Source organism: Aptenodytes forsteri, unplaced genomic scaffold (assembly GCF_000699145.1).
Source record: "Aptenodytes forsteri isolate BGI_AS27 unplaced genomic scaffold, ASM69914v1 Scaffold143, whole genome shotgun sequence".
Classification (NCBI taxonomy): Eukaryota; Metazoa; Chordata; class Aves; order Sphenisciformes; family Spheniscidae; genus Aptenodytes; species Aptenodytes forsteri.
In genome coordinates this window covers 4,719,572-4,734,830 of record NW_008794951.1, presented here as the reverse complement: position 1 = coordinate 4,734,830, position 15,259 = coordinate 4,719,572, and positions in this window count along the sequence as shown.

Below are 15,259 nucleotides of genomic sequence, written 5' to 3'. Positions count from 1 at the left end.
TGGTCTTGGATTTTGCAAGTTCTACCAAGAAACATGTTTGCTGACTATTATCCCTGCCTTTGTTAGTCTTGCTGAAGCAGTCAGGATTTCAGGGAAAAGTCTTGGTTTAGAGGAAACGTCTGCTAATAACTCCTTGCCCATGATGAGATATTCAGTTTTCCTCTTCCAGGCTGAGACATGGAAGATGAGTTAGTTTGACTTGAAGCCAGCAGCAATGTCTCAACAGTATTGTGATGTTACCTCTGATTTTATTGGTCTTTAGCATCGTTCGTACAGAAGATGAGTTAAATGTTGAACATCAAAATGAAGCCAGTTTTCCCATAGGCTGGTTCTGCATTGTGTGAGTATGAACTCAACTGAAGCTCATCCCAGTCTGTGGTTTTGTAACAACTGAATTACCCAGTTTCCTGGAAAACTTGAGGTCACCCTATACCTTTTTTAATGACTGTGATCACTCACAATACCCCTGCTCTGCTGGGCACCAGTTTCCATTGTGTAGAAACTTTTTTTTCAAATGAGTCATCCAATCTTCTATAAAATGTGAATGAAGTTGGCCTTCAGGAACAAAAATTACTGGGGAAAGGCAGGCAGTGTGATCAGACACACTTCATTTCTCCAGGAAACCGGGGTGAAAAACAGAGATGAGCAGCATTGATATTCTGAGGTTTATACCTACAAGGGAAGAGTGTATTCCTGTCCAGCTGTTGTTGGTAGGTCCTTTTACTGTGAAAGCCATCTTCATGTGTTGGGAATATTTGTAATTTATGGTTTATATAGTAATGATGTAGCAGCAGCTTCATGTCTACCTCAACACAGGGCCTTTTGGGCGATAGTCAGGGTGGTTGTGTGAAGGTTCAGGCTGGTTCAGCTCCTTGAGCCTGTGAGAACAGCTTGTTGGTGTCTGGAGTCTCCAAGGTATGCATCTTTGTTCTTGATATTTCCCTGTCTCCCGAGGAGGAAGGCAACAGCCTTGTTTTACGTGATTCTGTGATTACTGGAATTGACTTGCTGGAAGCTGACATCGTTGTAAATGCTGCCATTATCCCAAAACAGCCTCTGCATATGCTTCAGCCCATGCCTATCTTTCAGGCAGCCTGAGAAACTTGTAGTATTTACCATAACAATGATGCGCAGTGCCCTGTCTTCCATAATTACCCAGACCATCTGAGGATTGTGCAGAAAGTGCTGATAAAGAAACCCAAACAATAAACTGGAGTAAAGAGAATAGGTGTGTTCCTGTCAAAGAACACGCCAAGGTCCATAATGCAGCTCTAGCTGCTCCTGGTGCAAAGGCTTCTTCGCAGACACTTCAGTAGATATCGCTTCCATGGAGCCACATCACTTTTGAATCTCTGCCACATGTGCTTAAATGTTCCCACGCTGGGCCCAGGGAACAGGGTCCTGCAGTGTGTTTTGCTGTGCATACGTATCAAGAGGCATAGGGAGCATTTTGTTCTTTTGATGAAAGTTTCATTGCTTTTGCTCTTAGTACTTCAATGTCCTTTGCATGTTCCTTTCCTGAGTAGATGTTGCAGTCATATAAGCAACATATTGTACAGTTGCGGGTAGTTTTAGCTGCTTCAGTCTTCTTGGCTATTATGTAGTGCTGTTGTTATGGCCAGGGTTACAAAGCCATGGTGTTGTACGCAGATGGCAAAGCTTTTTTTTCCTGGCACATGAGCAAGTGTTCAGTTTTGGGAAGCCAAGAGGTATGTGTAAGCTTTTTGTTAAGTGAGACCCGCTGGGAAATGTGCAAGCAGCAGGAGCCTGAAGGGGAAACCAAGGCTGGACCTCAGTTCCTGAGGCCATGGTCTCTGGGAACAAGGAATTAGCTTTGGGCTCCAGTTACAAAGACAGAATTGTCTTCACGCTGTGTGTGACCACCTCTGTTCCAAAACAGGCATAAATTAAACAAGCAACACTCATAGTTTACCCATGAACCGCATCACTGCTTTCTCAGATGCTGACCTGCGAGGCCACAGGCAGCTTCTACCCTATGCCAGAAAGACAACAGTGTGTTTGTTCTCGTGCAGTGTGATTTACAATGGACCTTTCCAATTATCCCCTAGTAATCACACTGGTGAGGTTTCTCTGGAAGAGATCTTCAGGCGCTTTGCAAACTGACACAGGCTGCAAGCATGGAAGCGTTGACAGTCCAGGAATGGTCCATGACCATATTCAATTGCATCCAGCTTAGAGCATGAAAGATTTCCAAGTCAAGTGGAAGCTGCAGGATAACTGCTGGATGCAGCAGTCCAAGTCAGGAGTTAGTCAAGGGCTCTTCTGATTCAGACCGCTATTGTTATGAACCCCCGGTGATGTTTGTTAACCCAGGTAGCTCTGTCCTGTTCCAGGGCCAGCAGCTCCAGTCACAGCACCTCTAGCAGCAAAATGTGCTTCTGGTACCACGGTGGGGTAATGACTCCATCTAGTTGTCTGGGAAGAGTGTTGCCTACTGAATTTACAGTTGCATGTGCTGCAGTTCAGCGTTTCTCATCTAAACCCCTCCCGCTTTGGGGGATTGAGGGGAACGCCAGGACAGGTAAATAAGGCCATGGTTCTGCTGGTTTTATCCCGCTTCTTTTGGTTGTTCTTGCATATCGCAGGCTCCTGAGACTGCTCTGCACAGGGCTGTTCAAAATGAAGTGTTCAGTTTGGGAGAACTGCCTGAGAGCCAAAAGGTGAGCATGTCAGAAATATTTTTATTTCTATTTCTATTCTGCCTTCCACTGAACGACATCCTTGTACTTTTAAACATCAGCAAATGCAAGGAAGGCAGATCTTCTGTTGGCAGAGCAGGAAGCTGAAACATGCAGAGGCAGTGGTTTGCTCAAGGCTACACGGCAATTAACTGAGAAGGTTCTTGCTCAAAACAAGAATGGGTCTCTTGTTTGTCCCTACAGTCAGTGCTCCAATATGAGAGTAGTTCTGATTAATTAAATGCAGAATTACGCAGTGCCATCACCTCCTGCCCTCTAAAGAAATACAAAACAAAACCTGTCAGCACTGCATCCTCACGCTGTGGGATAATCTGGAGCTGGCCAGCTGGTTAGGTACTTCATTCATTTGGTTTTTCGATGTTTATTTTGGGCCTGATTGAAGCAGAATCATCCCGTCCCCTCTGGAAATCAGCATCCTTCAGGCAAAATCTATAGCTTGGGTTGCAGGATACTTTTCAGTCCCAAGCATTTCTCGGTGGCTGTTGTGGTACCTCTACAAAATCAACTCCAGGTGTAACTTGCATAAGCCTTGTGCACTGCTGTTCCCTCCTGGCAATCCCAGCAGCTTTCATGGGTGAAACCAGTGCCTGGTGGTGTAGAGAATTTGGGAGTGCTGATACTCAGGGACAGGTATGGCCTCGACCTCTCTAGGAAGAAGGAAACATGTGGTCTGATCCAGGACGGCATTACTATTGATGCTACAGACCCATCAGCACCCTCCATGTTGAATGCTTGCATATTTTTAAGGAATATTGTAACACCAAGTGAATAATGGTAACATCCAGTCTGGTAAGGTTTATTACTTTAATATCGGAGAGTTCCAGCTGATACCAGATTAGCATATTCATAGGGTTTTAGGAAACGCTTGGATATTAATGGTTACCTTTTAATCTGAAATCTTTGCATGGGTCTCATGTCACTTCTGCGCTAATGACTCAGCCTGTCTTTATAAGAGGCTGAATTTCTTTACATGGTGTTTTGAGACTAAATATAAAAGGGGGAAAATGGCCCTTAATTTTAACAAGTTCCCATTTGGTTTAACAGCTGCTGTGGGTTCTGTCTTGCCTTTTTGGCTGTATTTGCCACTTTGTCGGTGTGTTTCTGGCTGTCAGAGTCTTGCAGAGTTCTAATGAAGTGCGATGCTTTTTTTTCCCCCCACAGCTGTTATTTGTCATTCGATATAAATCTGCCTTGTTAGAGTTTTATTCCTGAATAAATGATAAAAAGACAGTATCAGTAGGCAGTGCTGGCATGACAGTTTCTGCTTTGTTGCTAACATAGAAGAAGCCATCGCTCTCCTTTTAAAGGATGTGTTATGTAGTTGAATTTGGGAAAGACTTTGAACTCCTGAGGGAACCAAAGCTGACCTCTCCCCTCTTCTGCCCTTTGCTTCTGCCTTGTCCTAATTAGCAGTTAAACTCATGCCCTGCACTCCTGGTGCTGAGACGCTGGCTTCTGGCAATCGCTCCAGGTTTGTTTTTCATTGTGGTGCAGTTGACACTGTGTGTTTCTCCACTGTGCTCCCAAATGAAGGCTCTTACATCTGCTGAGTTAGCAGATGTGGGCCCATGCTCTTTGGGGTGCACCTTCCGCACCCTGGCGCCAGGGAGATGCGACAGCCAGAGCTGGGTGATGTGATAGCCTGAGCAGCGTGTGCCCCCGGGCAGGTTCTTGGGTGGTTCAGACTGGAGAATTTGCTGCAAGAGCTCATCTCTGCTATACTGTGTAAATCAGCTACTGAAACTGCAAGTCCTGGTTCCTTCTAGCTCTGATGTTGCAAATAACTCCCTGGATTCCTTAGAATATATACAGATACTTGACTGAGCTATTTGAGTCTGTTAAAAACTTCACGTGGTTGTGGAAGGGCAGTCCTGCTGGACTGAAGATGACCTTGCTCTCAGAGGTGTTTCTTGAGCTGCCTAAGTGAACGTACAACCCATGCTGGTGCGTTCACATGCCTGACAGGGAAATGCACGCCATATCATGCCGTGCTGCCAGCTCCGCTCAGAAAGCAGAGAGCGTTTGCTGGACTCCGCTCAGTTTCTCATTAATGTGCAAAGCTCTCATCTGTTTCCGGCAATGCGCCAAGCAAATTTTTTGACAGAATTTCTGCAAAGCTCTTTGCAGTGCATGCTAAGCTTGCCTTAGATCTCTCTGTCCTGTCTGTGTTTCTAACAGCTTGATTTTGGGGCTCCCTATGAAGAAGGAGGTGGGCAACACGCTGTGAATTTTTGTTGCCTACCTTTATATGCGTGTGTTACATTCCTGCTGAGGACTAGAAATTCTCGTCCTTTCTAACCCTGTCAAATCAACCCCCTCTCAGGAAGGTATTTTTAATGATACGTGATATTGCAAGTACATTCATCCTGAAATCTTAAGGGTATGACATCTGTGTGTGCACTTGAACACAAGGACTTCTCACTAGAAGCCTCTGTATTAAGCCCATGCTTCATTTCATCCTTAAGTATTCTATTACTTTGGAGTTTGTTGATAAACAAACATGCTTCATTGGGGACAGATAACAACATGGGATTTCAGCGATTAAATGAAAAATATCAGTGAATCCTACTAAGGAGAGGAAATGGAGGGTCACAAATGATTCTGAAGAGACTGGGAGGCAGAAAGAATATCTTATACTTAATGAATGACAGCTCTTTAAAAAATACTGTTGTTAGATAAAGAAAGTCTAGGAGTGGGGAAGAGGGCTTTTCAGAAATTGCATAGAGTGACGTAGGTTTTTCTTCTAGAAATTTAGGAATCTTGACCATTTCTCTTGTCTTTGGAGAGGATGGCAAATGAAAGTGTCCCCTCTAAAACTGATAGAAATTCCAACACTTCAGGAGCAAAAGGCAGTATGAAAAGCCGTAGCTCTTCCTCTATTTTGCTCCTGCCCGGGGGGAGGTCTCATGCTGACTTAAGGTGCTCTTGAGTTATTCCTTTATTCCTGAGCTTGCTCAACCAGCATATGTCTAAAACCTCTTTTTCTAGCAAGTGGGTGGAAGGCAGCTTGGATTTGAGTAAGGGCAATGTCCTTGATCTAGAAATGCTCCCTCTTGTCAGTAATTTTTAGGAGGAGACGCTGTGCCTGAGGGGGATGGTCAACCAACCTCCCAGGGTCCCTTCCAGCTCTGTTGTCCCTGATGGGTTTCTTAGTCATACACTTGGCTGTACAAACACTGAAGGGGGGCCAGTCTCCCTTACCAACCACCAACTGGTTTAAAAGGTCCACTTGGGGTTAGCATTTAAAGGGTTGTATGCAGCCCTCTCTAAGCCTCCCTGGCTCTAATGGGAGTTGTAAGGCTCAAGTTACATGTTACCACTTTGAAGTATCCTGGTATGGATGTTAAGTAGTTTCAGGGAGAAGAAATCTCTGTGATTTATTTCTTGCTGAGAAAAGTTCAATAGAGATAAAAAGGGAAAAGGGCGGAAAGTTTAACGGGACACTAAAAGCACTGTCACCTGATGATTATACAACTCTAAAAGTAGGCCTGCCCTTATCATTACAGACGAGAAAGTAGGACTCGAGGGTATTTCAGGATTAGGCAACTGAGCTAAATACCTCGGAGTTTCTTTGGCTCACATGGATGGCCTTTTTTCAGCATCTTTTATTCTTTCTGGTGTTTTTTGCTGGGGGCAAAATGTTATTTGTGTAAGAGCAGAATCCAGCGATGCTCTTGTGCTGGAAGCTGTCAATGGCAGAGATGTCTGCCAGCCCCATCAGTTATGCTCCACAAGTGCAAGATCTCACTTTTACTGTGCATATTGCTGCCTACAAGTATGGCTACTTGCTTTAAGAGGTTCCTCCAGTAATTTGGGTGTCATAGTCCCATGAAATCTGATTCTCCTTCCAGCCAGTTTGATATTAACCACCATTAGACGCCCTATCGAGATCAGTGTTAGAGCACATTTGAACCATTTGTTCACACGGGCTCATGTCGGAACATGTTTACTGTGGATTTTTTGCTTTTATCCCCACACATTGCACCTCAAAGATGATTAAGTTTCATAAGTCATTAGGAAAAAAAACAGAAGCAGATGTCTTCCAGCAATATGTTTGGGACTCCCTAGTCTGAGTTTCTCATATCATTGATAGTTTCTTGTTGCCCATCCTGTAGCCAGCCTTGACACAAGCCCTGTAAGCCCTGGGGAATATCTGAAGTGAAGCTTTTGCTGATGTTCCAGGAAACACTGTTTCTTGGACTCATTTCTGGGAAAATTGAAAAGGTCCTTTAGGGCATGCGTTGTTTTTTTTGAGGTTATTTTTTCCAGTATCACTATTACTCTCATTGAATCAACTTTAACTGTTTGCATTGCACTTTTGCTGATGCAATTGTATCAGAGTCCCTAAAGTGTTCCCAGGTGAAAGTAACTCTCCATTTCCAATGGGATTAGTAAATAGTTGTGAATGAAGCAGGAGGTCCAGAATAGATTTTCTTTTACATCCTAGTCTCCTACTTACATGCACTACTTCTCCCACAGTTCACATAATCGTGATGAAGCCATCAAACCTTGGGTCTCTTTCTTTCCCCGTCTGTAATGTGAGGAATATTACTTCTCTTTCCAGCAAATTGTGAAGGCTGGATGAACAGTAATTCAGGTAGCTCAACCTTTTTCCTTGCCATGGGCCTGGATGCTGGGTTTGGAGGACTGACTATGCACAGGAATGTAAGTAGCTCCCCCCAGATATGCTTCTTTCCTGTCCCTCATGGTACAGTTTCTCTTCCAGCCTCATCCTCACTGCATGTGTGTACTGTGGCAGTATCTGCTTCATTGCCAGGTCCAGTGTGAGGCCACAGGAGAAAAAAATGTGGGCTGGAAGGAATTCTGTGGACTAAATCTACCCCATGTTTTTTTTGTATAACCTGCTTTTATAACATTAGCCACCAAATGTTTGAAAAAAAATATATTAAGGTCATCAGAAGAAAAGCCAATAAATTGCAGTGCAGCACTGTAAGGCATACCAGGACCATGCTGTAGCCTACAATGAGGCTATCACCTTGGAGATACATGGGATCCCAATTATGTTTCTTTTTCCTAACTCTAGTGGCAACTGCTGTGCAGAGGCAGAATAAATATCCTACCCTGATTATCACACTGCTACTGCAGTAACACCTGAGCCTTCATTTAGGTAATCTCTATTCAGTTTGGTATTTAACTAGCAGACCCTCTGTTTTCAGTGCTGAAAAGATGAGCAGAAAGGAGCTGGTTTGCTACAGTGATTGGTGAAAAGGCCATTTATGAGAAATCTGGTATGTGCTCAGCACATCTCCATTGACACCAGGGTGTGCTGGCCCCTGCCCACGAGTCATGGTCAGCAAGGTCTTTGCTTGGCTGGTGAATTCCTCATCCCAAGCCCAAATCGGGGAGGGACTTTAGAAGGCCAGCTTTGGTTTAGGAAGGCATCCAGCCTTTGACTGATCAGATCCCGGTGTGTCAGGGTGCAAACTTGTTGTGTAAGACAGAAAGCCCCAAGCATGTTAAGTCTGGAGAATATCTGAGAGTGCCAAGGGGAGAGTAAAGATGGAGAGAAACAGGCCTGCTTTCCCTCCATCTCCTGCTAGCCACGTTTTCAGCACGTTTACTCAATGTGTTGTTTATAGCAAGAGGAGGAGGAAGCTGTGTAATTACAGTGAGGACAGATTTAACAGCTAAGGCAAATTAAATGCAACTCTGTTACAGCAGACTGCAGTGTTCATTTGCCTGTGAGCAAGTCTGCTTTCCCCCTTCAAGTTCTGCATCCTGCAGCTCTCTTCCCTGCATCCCTGCATTCCCCTTTCTTTTGGCTTTGACACCTGCTTGCAGGACAGTTTTTCTTGATTAATAAACCTACGATTTGCCCTGTAATACTGTAAGAAAAGTGCAGGCCGGTACAATTTCAATTTCATGCTTTTCAAGACAGCTTGCACAGAGAGCGGATTGATAAGCCCACTTGCACTGGGTTTGTTTCAGATTTTCCCTACCTATGTGAGATCAGATGCTGGTTCAAGGAATGGCATTTGTTTACCCTCTCCAAAACAGATGAGAAAGGAATTTCAGCTAAATAGTCTGTATAGCACAGACTAATCTGTCTTGGCAGTGGAAAACAGGAACTCATGAAGTTCCTGAGGAGGCAAGGTTTGCTGGGAAGGGAAACAGCCCTCCTTACACCAATCCAGAATGGGAAAAGTGGATAAGCTTCCCCTGCGCACACGAGCCTATCTCAGCATCCACGAGCTGAGGATGCTCAGAGCACAGCTGCTCTGTCTTAGCATGTGTACCCAGCATAACTCTGCTCTGTTAACTAAAGCTCCTCTATTACTATCCTCTAATTATGAAGTAACTAAGCTTAAATCACTCTGTTAACTAAAGCTCCTCTATTACTATTCCTCTAATTATGAAGTAACTAAGCCTAAATCAATATGTTGATTACTTTTTTTGTCTAAAAATGACCTCTGTATGGTGACTGACTTATTTTTATGTTAGTCTCTTGTTCTTGTTGGACAGAGTGCTAGAGGTGATACTGTTGCCAGGATCAGTATGTGTTAGAGGTCTGTCCTGAGCCTCCATTAGAAAGTGAGGCTGGATTCGGGGCAGCATATTGCGTTGTGCTGGTCTGCGTTCAGACTGAGCTTTTTCTCTACGGTCTAAACTCAACTTGCTCTCTCCTGAAGTTGGGTACTGTACAATACTTTGTTTCAAGTCTGAATCTTTAAAAAGGATATTAGGGTGTATCTCAAAAAGGGCATCTGAATTTGGTATTACAGCATCTAATGCAGCCCAAAAGTGAACCTATGTGTGTGCACAAACAAGCCTTATAAAAAGCACCTTTAAGTCTTCATAGGAAAGCTGTCTGCTTTCAGTCTCCACCTCTTTGCCTTGGACAGTCCTCACCTCACACAACTTCTTTGGTCTGTCCTAAGGCTTAACCAACAGACCAACCACAGTCTGAAAATGTGTTGCCTGTAGCAGACTTGGACAAGATTTGGTCCAGAATGAGTTAAAGGCTAAATGTCCTTCACTGATAGAAACACTTTCGTGTGGTGATTTTTTTTTTTTAATTGCTTCATCATTTCCATATACAATTCAAAAGAGTTACAAGGGAAAAAAATTGCCTCCTACCCCCACCAACTAACCAGAAAGAGCTGGGACTGGAGAGAGGCTCATCCCTAGGACTGCAGGGCTGGGAGGCCAAAACAAGCTGTTAGTTGTGGCAGGGTAAGATCTGCTCCTTGCAGTGGAGGTCCATGGGTGTAGTGGCTGGTGCCGTCACTAAGGTTTAGTCAACAAACCGTGCCGGTGAAGCACAAGGAGGAGCAGGAGCCAGCTCCTGGGCTCAGCTGTGTTCGTTTGGCAGGGCTCACCAGGGCAGTCAGACATGATTTTTATCACTAAAATCAGCTGTGTTTTCAGATCTGACTATATGCTCTCCCTTTCAGCTGCCTAGGAATCGGTTGCTTGCACGTAGCTCCTTCCCAGGCCAGAAACACACTTTGACCGGCACCAATAGCAAAAGAGCATTATTAAGTCTGTTAAGCCCGAGTTCACAGATTTTATTTTAGAATAGTAACAGATGGCAAATGGTGTCGGTACAGCTGCCAGGACCGGGAGAGGATGGATGCTGGTTTGTCTTTTCAGTGGATACTGGCAATAATTCACATTTATGGTTAAACAGGGCCTTTCCTGTTTCAAAGCACTTTACAAACCAGTTGATAAATAATGGGCTTGGAGTTAACGTGTGCTGGTAGAGCTTGTCTCTGTGCTCGTGTGGCCAGTGTGTGAGGGTAAACATAAGGACATCAGCCTGCACTCCCTACACAGCCTGGATGGGAATTAGGCAGCTGCTTAACATCACATAGTACCACTCAGCAGGGATTTCAGGCACAAAAGGAGGATAAACAGCTGGGAATTCAGAGGGTGGCACTGGTAGCCAGGGTGTCAAGTGGGAGTTTGGGTACCTGGACTCACTCTCCTACGGCTGTGAGAGGTTTTGTTTAGATTCTTCCCAAAGACCTGCCATCTCCCATGAGAAGCTGCCATAGGGAATAGGTAGCCATCAGCCATGCTGTCCTTGCAGAGTCAGACACCGCAGCCAGTGCCGCGTGGGCTCTGCTGGCACTGACGGAGGTGCTGAGGCTTGCTCTCACTCGGTGCAAATTGGAGGGTGGCCCCAAGGGCCTCCTGCTTCCGACACTTGCTCTCCATCAGCCTTGCTGGGATGTGCTGTGAAGGCAGGCGGTGTTTCTGAGCCCATCTTTACCCCAAGCATTTGGATGTGATACAGGGAGGAACCGAGTTTTTAAATTGATTGGCTTGCTATCTCACAGCCTTACTGCAGGCTATGAGTTTGATGGATATAACAGTTAAATGACAGGAGTCTGGGGCACATAACCAGAAGGGATACTTTTTATCGCTTTTTTTGTATGTATATATTGAGCCAGATCAAGACCGCCACTTATTCCTCCTCCATTACTAGCAGATCCAGTTGCCATAATTGCATCCAGGAAAACCATCACGCTAACAAGAGCTAAGCTTAGAAATCCAGAAGAGTTGCAGCATCGTGGTTTTCCCTCATGCAAAAGGTCAGAACTTCCAGGAAAACACAGGAAGAAGTCATTAAAAGGCACATAAATAAACAGAAAATGGTATTTTTAAAAAGTTGAAAATTGTTGGAGGTAGGTAAAATGTCAACTTTACATGGTTTCCCCTTTCTTTATAATATCTTCAGATCATCTTTTCAGGAAGGTGTGCCTAAGCCGAGCAGGACGTGTTAGGATTAATATGGAGTAAGAGGGAGCAACTTTCCAAACAGTGTTTCTCTGGGATGGTCTAAAAACTTGTTTTTATTTTTAAAATATCTGAAACTCTGAAAATGGGGAAGTCACTCTGCACTGGTACCAAAAGAGGGCCAACCCCTTTTTAAAGATCCAGAAGAGGAGGTAATTAAACTCATTTTTATTCAGTCAAGAGTGAATGTCCAGCTACCATCTGCGTCACACCAAGGGAAAAATCACCTCCTTTACATTGTTTCCAAAGTAATGGTAAGTGATATAAGGAAAGATATGAAATCATGCGAGCAGGGCTGGTCTCCAATTTCCAGCCCATTTCCACAGACTTCTGAGCTCAGATACGACTTTGAATCTGGCTGGCCTTAGCCAAATGGAAGTTATGAATCTCTGGGGTGTAAACACTGCAAATGATTGCCCTTCGCTGCATTCAATTAGAGCAGCTGAAGGCATGGCTCAAATATGTTTTTGACAGCAATACAATTAAAAGGTCATGACCTAAAAGTAAGTCTAAAAATCCAGTAATCCAGTCCTCCACCTGGCAGCGTAAGCAATTCCTTTCTTTAACCATCAGCCAAAATAATACGTGGCACATAATAAAATAAATGTAATTGAAGTGCTTGGGAGCTGGTCCTTTCTACTTCAGTAAATACTGTGAGGTTTTTCTCCTCCTCCTGGAAGCAAGTCTTTCTCACAGGTCCAGAGGGAAGGGCAGCTTTCACGCAACCATGGCGATATACTGATGAGATGGCTAATGAAGCTTGCAGTCGTGATGCCAAAGTGATGCCGAAATGTCCGGTCATGGAAGGGCGCAGGAGGAGGCTGAGAGTTCGCTTTGCAGACTGCCTCCCGCTCTGCCTTGGCCTTGCTCCTGCACAGACGCAGGGCTGGCACAAGGCAGGGAGCAGCACTAAGCGCCCACAGTTTTCCCGTAGGGAACGATGCCAGTAAACCAGGTAACGGTTGGTAGCCCAGAGCATACTGCTGTTCTCCGGCTTCACAATTGTGCTGAGAGATCTCAAAGGACTTTTGCCAGGAAAAAGTTAAATTATTCTGGAGTTTTATGCTTTTGTCTAGGACCTTCATGGTGTCCTTAAATTGGATATTTCCACGTTCTCTCACCTTACATCCTAAGGATGCCGTGGGCTGGCAATACCTCCTGTCCTGTCTGTTTTTTACCCTCTGTATCGTTTTATGCAGCACAGTCAGAACTTGAGGCCAGCTGGCAGCGTAGCTGCATTGTCTGTTTAACTGCAGGAAACCACGCTTTATCCCCCTCTGAATCCTGATGCAATAATGATAACAGATAATTGATTGAATGCTTTTTCCTTTGTTTATTCCTCTCTTTGAACAGAATCCCTAAATACACAAATAAAATCCTCAATTAAAATTTGTGGATTAATGAATTGAGCAACAGATTTTTTTTTTTCTTCCCCTGTTGCCTGGATCTCAGGAAGAGTTTCTCTGATTTTCACTTGTGCTCCCCTGTCAAACATTTTCAGTTGTCAAAATGGGTAAGTACACATTGGGCTGTTGTACGGGCATGTCAGATGCATCAGTGCTTATCAGAATGCTGAAAAGAGACAACAGTTAACAGTCTGGGATTTCTCATGTGCCATTTTGTTGCTGCGTGTGCAGTGTTCACAGTGCCCTGGAAGCCAAGAGCTTGCATGGAGCAGTGACATGGGTTGTAGTCCCCTATAGAAGGATGGTTCTTAATGCTCTTTGATGGGGCAAACACTGCCTTCCCTGGAGTGATCTTTTAGAGTTTGTGATGTAAGAAATGCTTGTCAGAGTGAGGGCTGCGGGATCAGGATCCCCCAGCACCACAGTATTATTATCCGTCTAAATTACAGCAGTATATGATCAATATGATTGCACATGCTCAATCGTGTCTTTATATTATAAAGAAGACAAAATTGGTCTGAAAGTTTTTTCTATGAACTGCCACTTAGTTTGCAGAACCGAGCATGCACTTCACATCTGCAGACTGGAGGTTAGTGAAATACAAGCAAACACACAGCAAGTGGCAGGTGAAAATAAACAAGAAAAGGAAGCTATCAAAGCTAATAAAGAGTCTTGTTGCATGCTGAATAAAGCTTTTATGAATTTATCTTTTTGCTCAGGGCAAATAGTATATTTTGTTTCTGTTTTGCAGTGAGCATAAGCTTTGGAAGGTTAAACAGAGTATGAGGTTATGGTAAGTGGTCATCAGAGGCTTGCTTTACAGTCATGACCTGTTAAATTGTTTACTGAACCTTATTACATATCTCTCTGAGGTTGATGTGAGTCTTAATTCCAGTTTATCTCCTTGTAGACAGGAGTCTGTTGAGTTTTTCATAAAACCTGAAAGGACAAACATAAAGTTTAAGACGCTTTTTATTATAAGCCACAAATAGTAAGGTCTCACCACAAACATACCATTCACCCCAATAAACTTTTAGCATTATGTCATTGTGTATCTTAGCACGTTTTTCTCAACATAGGTTTTTATACCTGCTGTTCTACAACTGTCAAGTTATTCTGGCTGTAGCCGGACAGACACCAGGATCTGATCTCTCTGCTGGGAAGAGGTTGGGACAGCGGGGGGACTGGACATGCAGTGAGCCCCCATGGCACTCATGTCTGTCATGCTCGTGGGTCAGCTTCTTGCCTGCTGGCCTTGAGGTTGTTGTATGTTGTTTTGTTTGCCCCAAAATGCTGTCCTGGGCACCAGCTATTTGGGAGCAACTCGGATGCCTGCAAGGTGGCTGGCAGGAAGGGGCTACCTGGACAGCAAAGCCCTCTTTCTTCCTCAGTTGGAGCTGGACCCTGCCAGGCGAGCAGAAGTTGATCCACAAAACTGTCTCTTTGCTTTGGTGCAACTCCTGTCGCTCAGGACATTTCAGTTTCAGCACTGGGTTTACACACAACAGTGTTAACTTCAGGCTGCATTGAGCATCTGTATCTTGTTAACCTGAAGCAAACAGTTCTGGAATATTTCAGCAAGGAATGCGAGTGTAAGAGCACTTTATATGGATAACAGAGAACAAGAGTTTTGGGTGCTTGCTTTGGACATTTTGAGATGTAGAAAAATATTTTACCTCCTTCCCCCCCCCCCCCCCCCCCCCCCCCCCCCCACCACCCCCCGCAAACACTCATCACCTTTAGGAAAAGGTTTGATTATAAAATTTCTGTAAGTGGGCGGGTTTTTTAAGGCAAATGAGTTATCTATTTCTCAGACTATCTTGAATCTTCACTCTTCCCAGCCCCCACTTCCATATTGCTTTTAAAACTTCAAGTGAATACTATTGCATTTTTATGGGCCATAGAGATACCCCCATATGTTTTAGGAAGATTGGGCTTTTGTACTTCTTCCAGTTCTCTTCATTGTCGTCCTGTTCTTCTTGTACTTATCCAGCCTTCCTTAGGTGTCCCTCAGCCTGGTTCTTTTCTGATTTTCAAACTTAAAACAGATAAACTCGTTCCCATGCTCCTACCTTATTCCTAATCTGATTTCATATCTATGTCCACTCTGTCTCTGTTGACTGATGCTCTTAAAACACAGAATATGTCATAAATAACAGCATTTAAAAAGGAACAGGTATGCAGCCAAAGCAAGGAAGTAAAAAAAAAAAATCTCTGATTTTTTTTCTGCACTACTCTTCTGGTTAATAAACTTGCTTTACTCTGTATGTTTTCAAATTGCTGAGAATTTATTATACAGCATGTAAAAAAATCTTCTTACTGAAATCCCGCAGATACTTGGATTGGGACAGACCCTAAACTGAGTGAAAG